Source organism: Nuphar pumila, chromosome 5 (assembly GCF_984573655.1).
Source record: "Nuphar pumila chromosome 5, dmNupPumi1.hap1.1, whole genome shotgun sequence".
Lineage (NCBI taxonomy): Eukaryota > Viridiplantae > Streptophyta > Magnoliopsida > Nymphaeales > Nymphaeaceae > Nuphar > Nuphar pumila.
This window is the reverse complement of record NC_143253.1, coordinates 29,446,566-29,460,595: the sequence shown is the minus strand read 5'-3', so window position 1 is coordinate 29,460,595 and position 14,030 is coordinate 29,446,566.

The window sequence follows — 14,030 nt, the reverse complement described above, 5'->3', positions numbered from 1 at the left end:
AAATGATAAAAAATATGTATAATGTTATATTCTATTAGTAATAACATTACAATTAATTAAAACAAGCGAAATTTTGAAAACATCATGTTTTGGTATTATATCAGGTTCTGAAAATTTCACAATAAAAATCATGATATTTTCAAAATATCAAGGATATTTGTTACTATGGTGTTCACGAACATCACAAATTGCATCTAGGAAGAATTGGTAAGGGAAAATACTTAGATATATTGAAAAATCTAGTTTTACTCAAGAACGTCTCAAAAATATATATATATATATATATACATGTATAAAAATATAAAATAAAAAAACCTAAAATGCATTTAAATAATATAAAATATATAAAAGCTATTTTATCACATTAATCTCCTAATTAAAACGTGATGTCTTGAAAATAGGTGATATTTTGAAAATGACATGTTTTTAGACATCAGATTGACTATTGAAAACATTGGATTGAAATTGTGATATTTTTCAAAATTTGGCATATATTTGTAGGATAGGTTTTCTCATGTGGTGTGCCCAACTTCTGGAGTGGGTCTGATCCAAAGTCCTATAGATGCTGCCGTTTCTTTCTTGTTCTATTATCAGGCCCAAGTGTAACCATTCAAGGGATTCATTGTGGATGAAAATGGATCAGTTAGTGGTCCGATCATGGTTGATCCAACTCCTGACTCCAAACAACAGGTCTTGGTCCATATATGGATTGATTGTTGACAGCTGTACCTAAAAAATAATATATTCACTAAATCTGAAAACGGTCGCTCAAACAAAATAAAAGGATTTGATCCAAATCCTAAACTTAAAAAATACCTACAGATTTGACATCTCAACACTAAATATAGGATTCGAGACACTGACTAAGACCAGTGCGGCCAATCGTGTTGGGCAATGCTTACCAAGAGGGCTGGGTTTAGGGTTTTTGCTGCATCAAGTAGAGCCAATATCTTAAAACTCGTGCCCTTATTGTTATTATTTGAAAATAATTTTAAAGGTAAATATTATAATGTTCTTGAAATATCAATACAATAAAGACATGGTAAAATATTAAAAGTACCAAGGATTCTCCAGATTATAAAATTTTAAGGGCTATTGGTTGTATCCTCACAAGGGCCGTTTGAAAGTGGGAAAGATAGATTTGTCTCTAAAAAAAAGGTGAGAAAGATGTAGGAAAAGTAATACAAAATGAAAAAATTCCTACAGATTTTTGAACCCTTTCAAACGAGAGAAACTTTTCCGCTGAAAGAGTTTTTCTAAAAAGCATACCTTTTATAAGAAACATTCACACGAGGGCAGGGTAGATGAATGTTTTAAAAAAAAAATTATGAGCTCTCTCTCCATCTCACCACCGTCACCACCCACCACCATCCATCTTCACTACTATCATCAATCTCACTATCACCACCATCCATCTCACCACCACCACCATAAATCACCTCCAGAAAAACTGACATGTCCACCATGTATTACAGCTCATCATCACCCACCTCTCGGAAAATGACGCTAAAGAAGCTCCACCACTCTCCATGATGATTTTTCACCACCACCACTACCATCACCACCATTTATCTCATCACCGCCACCCACCATCACCCACCTCTCGAAAATCATGTCGGAGAAGCTCCACCACTACCCCTCTTCCTCTTTCTCATTTTTTAAAGATTTTTCATCTTATTTTTCTCATGCTACCCAAACAAATGAAAATTTTTCATTTTAAAAAATATATCATATCAAAACTTCTCATAGGCAAAAGTTTTTTTCCTATGATAGTTTTTCTTGCTTCCAAACGTTAAAGAGGCACGAAGAAGGAAAAGTGCTTTACTATGGGAGGAGATGTCAACTCATTTTGAAATGAAAGATTCTTTTATAGATTTATTGTATTAGCCCTACCACATATTTCTCATGGATATGTTTACTTCATTCAATGTTGTCAGAATTGACATGAATTGATCGATTCAGGTCAAATCAGCCCAAAGGTGATTTAAAAGGGGCTGATTTAGGGTCCAATCAACCAATGTTTTTTAATATTTTAAGAATGCTAAATCTTTTTAATAATTTTAAATATTTTTTTATTTTTTAATAACACATCATCCAATGGTGAAAAAGTACCAATTCACAAGCAATTCGATTCATAGAGCTTTTTGATAAATCAACTCAGCCTCTTTCATAAGAAAGGACAAAAATAAATGAAAAATGATTGTATTATCCTTGTAAAATGACACGATCTTTGAAATATCTCATAATTTGTCGAAACCCTCTCCATGCCCAAAATTTTATTTTTTTTACTTTTTAGGATATTTTTATCTTTCACGCAAGTGAACCTATTGATGTTTGTGCAATAGATACATATGCTGTCCAAAGGTCACATCTCAATATACAAGATATTTGCATAAACATTTTGCAGACTTGATGAAATTCGCATAAAAAATTTGCAAACTTGGCTAAGTTGAATCCCAACGAAGGAGATTCACATATCAAAATTGTGCATCTTTTAAGGTTTGCAAGCCCTATGTGAACCTTCTAAAATTAAAATGTTCTAGCTCGATAGGTTCACTCCATACATTTGCAACAGTCTTGACATTCGTGTTGATGTCATGCAAACCTCTTGTAACTAAAAGTTCACTTAAAGTCAATATGTATGTTCGTAAATATATGTCTGGCCTTCTCAAATTTATGTTGTAAATGTCTTTAAACTATGCCTATTTTTTATTCGAGCTCGACAGGTTTGCATCATACATTTGTAGAACTCACGACCTTCGTGCAGATACCATGCGAACCTCCTTTAAGTAAAACTTGCATAAAGTTTGGATGTACGTTCGCACATGTGTATCCTGACTTTTGCAAACATGTGTTTTGAACGTCCTTTGCATTTTTTTATTACAGGTTTGCATCACACAATTGTAGACGTCACGACCCTCGCACACATAACATGTGAATCTTTTTAACTAAAATCACATAAAGTATGGACATACATCCACAAAAGTCCCATATTCACAAGTGTTATATACACGACTTTCGTTAATGCAAAATAAATATAATTGGTCCCCAACAATGTTTTTCCCCATAAAGTTTTTTCGATAAGGTGTCATTTTTCTTGCCTTATCATGATCTTGCGATGACACGTCATTAATGAGTTTTTTAGCGTTCGACATATCATCAACGATAAGATATTTTGGTAAGCACAAGTTTCTCTTCGTATAACAGTTGAATCAGTTGTTTTTTGAAACAGTGATATGAATCAGTTATTTTGTAAAATAATGGCATGGTTCTCAAGTTATTTTTGCATATTCAATAGCTTATTTTATTTATTTATTTAATTCAAGTGAGTCTTTTTTACCCACTTTTTTTCTTAATTTGGTATGCTTTTATCCTAAAATTTAGTTATTTATCTTGTATTATAAGATTAAGGAACTATGACATGATTTGCAAGTTATCTTTGCGTTTTTAATAGTTATTCTATTTTATTTTATTTTTTGTAATTTGATTTCATGTGAGTTTTCTTTCCCCACTTGTTTACCTTTATCTTTAAATTTTATTGTGTAGGACATTGATTATTCTCTATTATAAAGATGACTAGTGAAGAAATTGTCATGGAGGCACAACACCTAATGGATTAGAGAAAGAGGTAGGATATGTACATGATACAAAAAGGCCATTTGAACTTACTCTATCTACCATAAACCTTGTGAAATATAATGAAATTTTTCACTATTGAAATTTTTTTTTTAGGAGCAATATCCACGGGTTGATGGTTCATACTATGAGGTATAGAAGAAACATTATACGTGGATAGACAAGGAACCTGCTCTGTTATTAAGCGCATGGGTTTTCAATATAATTCACAAAAATATATTATTATTAAGATGAGGTTGAGATTGTTCTTATTAAATAAGAAGCCTTAGACATATTTATTGAAAAAATAAAGCTTTAGTAAGAAAAAATCTTGCTACAAAAAAAGGTTGATGTATTTGTGTCCACAATCATGTTTTTCATCTAGAAAGTATCTAAAGATGGGGACGTTAGCTAGCAGTTAATAGTTAGGAAGTGTAAGGATCCATTGTCTTTAGATTTCTTTACATTGCTAACGTGTAGGCTTGACGGGAGGAAGTAGGAGACATCCATCTGTTGTAACAATGATGAGATTGAAAGGAAAAGGGTACTCACTATGAGAGCAGAGAGGGTGGAGGGTGGAGGGTGGAGGAGAGTCTGGAGAAGAAAGAAGATTTGTTTCAAGCAAATAAAGAAGACAATGTTGAGGTAAAGAGTGAGAGTGTGGTTGGTGAGAGGGTAGAGGAGGAACCTCAATAAAGGGAGAAGGCGAAAGCTGAGGTGGAGAGTGATGGTGTGTGTGGTGAGAAGTTAGAGGAAGATCCTTAACAAAGGGATGAGGTTGAGGTGGTGGAAAGAGAGGATAATAGTGATAAGAGGGTGGAGAAGGGGGAGAGGGAAGATCATCTAGGGAGGAAGAAGTGCATATTTTTATAAAGAGGTCGCAGCAGGTCACAAGGTCTAGTGGTCATGGATAGATACTTTATAAATCTATTGATGTATATGAAATAATAGATCAATTATTTGTTAATGTGTGGAGTCGTAACTAGTAAACTAAAATGAATCAATTTTAATGTTATACTCAATAGTTAAATTGTGATATGTGAGTCTGTATGAAGCATGTTTATAAGATAACCAATTTGAATATTGAAATTCATTATCATGTATTCAATGATTGTTATGTATTCAATAGTAGGTTAGTATTTATTGATGTATGTAGTTGTAACTAGTAAACTTAAATGTAAGCAATTTTAATATTATATTTAATGATTAAATTGTGATATGCGAGTGTATGTAGCATGTTTGTAAGATAACCAGTTTGAATATTGTAATTCATGATCATGTATTCAATGATTGATTTGTATGCGATGGTGGATTAATATTTTATTGATTTATGCAGTTATAACTAGTAAACTTAATTGTAGACAATTTTAATGTTATATTCAATTATTAAATTATGATATATAAGTGTGTATGAAATATATTTGTAAGATAACCAATTTGAATATTGCAAGTCATGATTATGTATTTAATTATTGATGCATATGTAATACTTGATCAGTTATTTGTTAATGTGTACAGTTCTATCTAGTTTACTATAGTGAATCAATTTTAGTGTTATATTCAATTATTTATATGTGATATGTAACTGATTCTATGCAAATTCTTGTTAATATGTGCAATTGTAACTAGTCTACTAAAATAATTCAATTTTAGTGTTATATTCAGTGATTAATGTGTGATATGTGACTGATTCCATGCAAATTCTACTGTCATTGCAAGATTCGCAACCATAAATAGCAAAGGATCTACAGTGTTTGTCATACCGATTTTATTGGTTCCAAATACACAAGTGATTCATAACACTATCAGAAGAGTAAAATTATTGGTTGGATCTAATGCACTTCTGACGATTCCTGATGGTTGCACCATGGATTATTGGTCATAGTTTCGTAGAATCCACAATGCAATTTTGGAATCTAACATTAGATACTTTCCAGTTCTTGAAATTTGAGTTGACCATCACCTTAAAAGATATGGCATGTATCACAAGATTAAAGTATCGTGGGGTGATAGTAAATACACCAAAGTTTGGAAACTTTAAGTACGAGTATGAAGTATTATTGAGAGCAACTGATGATGCATTTGAAGGTAATAGGTTGAAGTTGTCATGTTGAGGAGGACATATGATAGCAGCAAAGTAATAAGAGTGAAGGAGAAGTTGCCTTATGTGGGAGGGAAGGTCGATCACAAACTAAATAGGGAGTTGAGAAAATTCTTACTCTATTTTTTTGGTACTTGTGCATTCATTGGTACTTGTGCATTCAACTCATCATTTGTCATTTGACTTTATTCATTGTAATGTTCTGCATTTTTTAATCTAAAAGGATTTATTTTTTTTATTTTGTTTTGAAGACAGCGGAAGACTTTCGAAATTACCCTCAAACTCAGGCGTGCCATAAGTTTACAATCAACTGTTCAAATCATTGCAATTCAAATATAACAAACATAAGTTCATTTATTTCATAATAAAATTCAGAGTTACAATTAAAAAATAAATAAAAGTAGCAGAATAGTTTAGTCCAGTCTATCTCAAAATTATCGGTCCTTGTTTGTTGTGACATCCATCCACCTAAGCATGTGGATCTGAAAAATCTAAAATACGGAGTGTAAGACACATCATGTCTGAGTACGTGTCAAAAGCTAATAACACAACAGTTAAAATTAATTATGCAACATTTACATTACAAATCATGCAATCTCATATGCATGGATAACCCGACAATGCACACATACTTTTTATTCACACAAAAGCAAACAACTTATGCACACCCCAATACATAATTAAACATATAAATTGTGTACACTCTTATTCGTATATGATATTTCAAATATATAATCATAAATACATATACTTATGCGAATAGGTCATTCTAACATATACATACACATACATAAAGTTCATGCATGCAGTTATACAATCATAACTCAAGCATACAATTATACATATAAGTCATGTTGATAAACATTTTTGCTAGTCTAAAAACCTGTGCATACCATTATATACATTTATTCCATCATGTTATCCCGGGGACACTACTCCCAACCGATCTATGGGTACTCAAGCCTCTTAGGGAATGTTCATTCAATATATATATATATATATATATATGCATTTTTTCCATATTTTAAACCCAAGGAGCAGAAGAAAACTCACACCAGAGTTTGGATATGTTGTTACGTCAACCCTTGACTGGAAACATTGTAGCAACTACGAAGGCATACAGTTGTAGTTCAAACTTCGCCAAGCGGATTGTAGTACATAGTTTCCTTAGACCACCGAGGTAGGGAAAAGGTTTACATCTGACCTGACAAAAATGACTATGCAACGGAGGCTTACATATGACCCACTTGCTCAACCTCAATAGTATGAGCCAAGGACACGGTATCATAGGACTTGAACCTAACTATAGTTTATTCAACTTATCTTATGCGAATTTTTATTCATGATGTAGATCATTTCAAAAAAAATAAACATGCAAAGACAAAATCACATTCACAGTTGCACTTGGGTCAATACCTATAATTTTTATACTATTTAATCATGCATCCCATGCATATCACAAAATATTCTCCAAACTTGAGAATATCAAACACGAATAGCAAAACCTTGTATTCGATAACTCGTTTGGGTTCATGTCCATCACTTTCACATTTAAAAGTGTATATAGATACACATATCATATTTATGACTCACCATCTCCTATATTCACAAGTGTCAAATATGAACAATGAATTTTTGCCTTTGTAAGGATCATTTGAGGTAAATACCCCTAAGTACACTGTAGAAAAAATACAATGTGTTTACAGGTATACATCCACCCATCTCTATGCAGCCTATCATAATCAGATATCTTCTAGTGTGTGTAATCTGTCCTATGCCATTAAATTGTAATATATGCACACATTCATTTTGTTCAGTTCTAAATGTGCTCCTGGACAGTCTAGGATTATAGGTTTGCTACCAATAATGCATATGTCAAACAAGCATAGATACATCACAAGGTCAACATCCATCATTAACGCGGATGACATATTAGATACCAATATTACCTAATTTTAATTCAGTCATTTCACAACGATGAACATAAACAACACAATACTTGTATGTATGCATCAGTTGCACATACACGTGTCACATATTGACATCCGGTATTATACAAACAACCCAAGCACATGTACCTTGTGAATATTATTGTTCACCCTACTTTTCCAATAATGAGTATGACCAATGGTGACACTCCAAGCAAACTAAGAACTAGAGAGTCTGTCTGATCGCAAGCGCAAGTGTATATTAGCCCACTAAGAACCAGCTTGTGAAGGGAACATACCAAACAAGGACTCGACTCCTGAAAATAAGTGCAATAGAAATGTACACCTTGGATACATGCACACAACATAATTCTTGAATGTATGTCGTAATTACATGTGTACATGTCATAATACACATGATCGTGATATGCTTCCATTGTATACACACACAAATAAACATTTATTTGTATGTCGTTCTAACACAGACATAAATAACAACATATTTTTCGTATGTATGTCATGATCGCATACGTATGTGTCATATCATATACATCTGTGTATGCCTTAATTGCATACATGCACAATTATATACTCGTACATATGTCATTCTGACACACACACACACATATCGAATATACACTTTTGATAGTCTAACCTGTAAAACACGCAGTTGTATGTACCAATTTTTATCTTTTAAAGTTTAATATTCATCCTGCAAAACAAAACACTTCTAATGTTTTAGATCACCAGGTTCTAAAATTTTAATCTTGCGTCCACCAATTCCCAACTTCAATTAGTTCAATAATATATATTATATATTTATTAACCCCAAAAAGCCTTTTTTAGGTTCTACATATCTTGTCATAAGTTATGGCAGAGCTTGCCCTATCTTCATATGTGATTAACCTAGAAACATGGTAAGGGCGTGAGGAATTGTACCTCTAAAATCGTGTCCTTCGTTCGGGACTTTTTGAACTTCTAGAACTCAACACTCACTCTAATAGAGATTGACTATGCAATGTGTAAAATAATAGTTGAGCAATTGTGGCTCCGATGATGCAACAACAACGATGATGTTGTTGCTCGACATTAGCAAGGCCCGCATAGCTTCGTGGGGGTGACGGTTGTGGCTCTGGTGGCATGGTACCGGGGTGGTGGTCCGCCTATCTTCTTCTTCCTCTTCTTTACTCTTCCTTCCTCTTCTTCCTTCACAACCGACAGAGAAGAGTGGGACAAAGTGACATAACAAATAAGAGAGAGGGGAGGGTTTGTATGAGAGAGAGGGAGATAGTAAGACAAGAGGGGGAGGGAGCCTCGACTCTCTCTCTCTCCACTTCTCTTCTTCTTTTATATATCCTTTCTTCTGTCTTCCTCTTCTTTCTCCTTCTTCTTTCTTTTTTGCATAATCAATGAGAGGAAGAGAGAGACATAACAAAGGTGAGAGAGGAAAGGCTACCAGTTGGGATGACTAGTGGGCAGGAGGTGGCGGCTAGTGGGTGGTGATAGTGGTTCATGCAAGGGGGAAACAAAGAGAGGTAGAAGAGTGGGAGGTTGTCGGTGGTGGCGGTCCAGCGAAGAGGAGGTTGATGGTTTGGTGGTGAGCGAAGAGGTGGCAGCGATGGTTTGTGAAAGGGGAAAAGTAGAGAGAAGTAGGGAAAAACATGAGAGAGAAGAGAGAGGGGGCTTTGAGAATGAGGAGAGAGAGGAAGAGATAAGTGTGTGTGTGTGTGTGTCGGTTGAGAGAGAGAGAGAGAGAGGTCTGCCACATGGCAGCTCCCCATGGAGTGGGAGGTCCCCTCCATGGAGAGTTCCCATACTACCCCTCCTTGTCATTTTCTTTTTGCCTTTATTCTCAAGAATCCCTCCATAGTTGTTCCTTTGGGCTTCTGGTTCTCTGGATCTCTATCCAACCTACTACGTTCCAGACCTGTTTCTCAATAAACGAGTTTTCTAAAGTCATTAACGATCCAAAACCAGTTTGGATCAATTTTCTGGAGCATGCACTACTCTGCCTCCAAATTTAGATCGGATTTCCCGGGTTTGAATCGCTACAGATCCGAATTTACGTAAAAAATCTCTAAAAATTGTATTAAAAATTATGGTTACATTCATGTTATACAACTATATGTTTTTTTGTGAGCTCCATCATATAAATAACCACATCCACATCATCATCTTTATTTTCTCTATAGGGGCACCATGTTACCTACATAATGAAGTTTTATTTATTAATAAATAAGTATATTATATTATTTATAAAATAAAAAACCCATTATCTTATGTATACTCACTTGAGGGCAAGTTATGCTACATGGATTACATCAAAAATCATAAATTTGTATTTCATATAAATTAAATTAAGTTATTACTTTTTGTACCTCAAACAAAACTAGCATGCCATCTAAGTTTTTTCTTCCCTGCTTAACGTGAGTCAAACTTGCATATAGGTCTCCTTGCTTTCTCTATGACTACCCTATCCTCCCATGCAAGGTATTTCTCTTTCAGTCTCCTTATTTTGCTATCATTATATGTCCTAATCAACTATGACAACTTGAGCCTATCACATTCAAATGCATCGTTAGTTGCTCCCAATAAAACTTGCATGCATACTTGAAGTTTCCAAACTTTGGTGCATTTAATGTCTCCCAATGGTACTTTAATCTTGTGATGTGTGACACGTCTCAAATTCAGAGAGTTGAGAAGTGTTCATAGTGGGATTCCAAAATTGTATCACAGAATCTATAATACTATGACCAATAATCCATGGTGCAACCTCAAGGAATCACCATAAGTGCATTTCATCTAGTCGGTCATTTTACTTTTCCGATAGTGTTACAAACTATTCATCTGCTTGGAACCAATAAAACATATGTGTCAAACACTTTGGAACACCTACTATTTTTGTGGCTGCAATTCCTGCAATGACAATAGAATTTTCATTAAAGTAGTCACATATCATAATTTAATCACAAAATATAATATTAAAATTTATTCATTGTAGTTTACTGGTTATAATTGCATGCATCAATAAATAATTGATCTACCATTGCATACACATTAATCATGAATACATGATCATGAATTACAATATATAATTGATTCTCTTACAAACATTCTTCACACACACTCAAATATCATAATTTAATAATTGAATATAACATTAAAATTAATTTATTTTAGTTTACTAGTTGCAACTACATATATTAATAAATGACTGATCTACTATTGCATACGCATTAATCATTGAATAATTTATGATAATGATTTGTAAGATATAACTAGTTTTCTTACAAATATGTTTTACACAAACACATATATCATAATTTAATAATTAAATTTAATATTAAAATTAATTTATTCTAATTTACTAGTTAAAACTATACACATTAATAAATAATTGATCAATTATTGCATAAACATCAATCATTAAATACATGATCATAAATTACAGTATATAACTGATTCTCTTACAAACATTTTTTACACAAACTTACATATCACAATTTAATCATTGAATATAACATTAAAATTGATTGATTTTGGTTTACTAGTTATAACTACACACATTAACAAATAATTAATTCACTATTGCATACACATCAATAATGAATTGCAATATATAATTGGTTTTCTTACAAACATGTTTTACACATACTCACATATCATAATTTAATAATTGAATATAACATTAAAATTGATTCATTTTAGTTTACTAGTTACAATTGCACACATCAACAAATAATTGATCTACAACTTTATACACATCAATAAACTTAGAAAGTATCTATCCATGAGCACTAGACCTTGTGACCTACTGCGACCTCTTCATAAGAACATGCACTTCCGCTTCCATAAAATAATCTTCTTCCTCCCCCATATCCACCCTCTTAACATTGTCATCATCCCTTTCCACCAACTCAACCTCTTCCTTTTGCTGAGGATACTCCTCTAACCTTTCATAACATGCACTCTCACTCTTCACCTTAGCTTTCATCTTCTCATTTTGTCAAGGTTCTTCCTCTACCCTCTCACCACCCATACTCTCACTCTCCACTTGACCGCTTTATTTGCTTGAGGCATATCTTCTCTCTTCTTCACCATATCCTCCACTTCAGCCTTGGCTTCCTTCCTTTGTTGAAGTTCTTCTTCTACCCTTTTCACCCTCACGGTGTCCACTCTCTTCCTCTCCATCTCATTATTACCACTACAAGTAGCTATGTCGCATACTTTATTTAATAAGGCATGCAGATTAGTAATGATCATGAAATCAAATATCATGGGCTCCTTATACTTTATACCCATTGTCTACTTACTAACATCCCCTTCTTTAGATGCTTCCTATATGAGAAATATGAATGTGAACACAAACACATCAACCTTTTATCTATAAGATTTTTTCTTACAAAAGTCTTTCTTTTAGTGTGGTCTGATGCTTCTTATTTGATCACAACAATCCCAACCTTATCTTACTAATGTTGTATTTCTTGTGAATTATATGGAAAACCCAAGCTCTTGGTCATGGAGTAGGTTTCATGTCTATCCACTTATCAATCTTCTCCCATACATCATAGTATGAACCATAAGTCAATGAATATTGTTTATGAAAAAAATAGTATTCAAGAGAGAACAACTTTAGTATATTACACAAAGTTTATGGTAGAAAGCAATTTCAACCAGTCTATTTATACAATGTACATATCTTGCTTATTTTCATAATGGACCAGTAGATATTGGTGCCTCTATAACACTTTTTTCACTCGTCATATTTGTTATACAAGATAAACAATTTCCTATATAACTAAATTCGAGGATAGAGATAAATAGACGGGCAAAGGAAACTCAAATGAAAATAAATTACAAAACAAAAAGAATAGGATATTGAAATATAAAAATAACTTAAGAATCATGCCATTGTTTTCTCGTCATCATTATTATACATGATAAACAAAAGATAAACAACCAAATTTAAAGATAGAGGCATACTAAATTAAGAAAAAAAAGTAGGCAAAAGTGTCTTATATGAAATTGCATTAAACAAAAAAATAGAATAAACTATTGAATATATAAAAAAAAACTTGAGAACCATGTCATTGTTTCACAAAATAATTGATTCATGTCATTGCTTTAAAAAATAACTGATTCAACCATTATAAAGAGAGGAACTTATCCTTACCAAAAAATCTCGCTGTAGATTATGTGTTGAATGCAAAAAACTCGTCGATGATATATTGTCATGCGACAAAGATCAAGCAAGATCAACAATACTTCACTGAGAAAACCTACTAGGGAAAACAAGTTGGGGACCACAAAAACCTAGCTAAGAAACCCTAATGTTATAAAAAAATGGTTCTTAATTGTTAAATAAAACTTTTATAAATATAAAGAGTCACATTTAATGCGCGTATGGAGGTTCATAAATGTTAGGGAGGGTCAGGATATTCATAGAAACCTCATGAGAATATTTGTGAATCACATGTTAAATATATAAATGTTTGGGATGTCCACAACTGAGGTCAAAAGTTTAGCATGTACAAAGGATGTTTGCAAGTCATTTGTGTGAACGTCAGGAGGGCGTTCACAAATGTATTGTGCAATCAGATGTAAAAAACATATGAAAGTAAAGATATTCTGAACACTTATTTGTAGATGTCAAACATACATTTGTAGACATAGATCTAGACTTTATGCAAGTTTTTTAGTTAAAAGGAGGTTTGCATGGTATTTGCACGAAGGCCATGACGTCGACAAATATGTGACACAAACTTGATAAACTCGAGTGAAAAAACATGCAAAGTTAAGGATATTCACAACACACATTTGTAAAGGTTAGGCGTATATTTGCAGGCATACATTTTAACTTTAAGCATATTTTTAGTCAAAGGAGGTTCATATGATGTTTGCATGAATGTTAGGACTGCCGCAAATGTATGGAGTAAACCTACTGACCTCGAACTTTTAAATTCTAGAAGGTTCGCATCGGGCCTGCGAATCTCAAAAAATTCATGCATTTCACATGCAAATCTCCTGTATTAGGATTCAAGATAGCCTGTTCGTAAATACTTTATGCGAATATCATCAACTTCATGAAATGTTCATGTGAATCTCCTTTTTATTGAGATGTTACAATCTTCGGATGACGTACATATCTATCGCACAAACATTAGAAGGTTCGCTTGTACAAAGGGTATATATCCTAAAAAGTCAAGAATGAAAATTTTGGGCATCAGGAAGATTTTGACAAATTGTGAGACATTTTTGAAATTGTGCCATTTTACAAGAACAGTACTTTATTTTCTGATTTTAAAAAATATCATTAAAAAAATAAAAGTAAATGATCCAAACACCAAAACATGCTACCTAAAATAAGCATAGCAGTTTATAAAGCA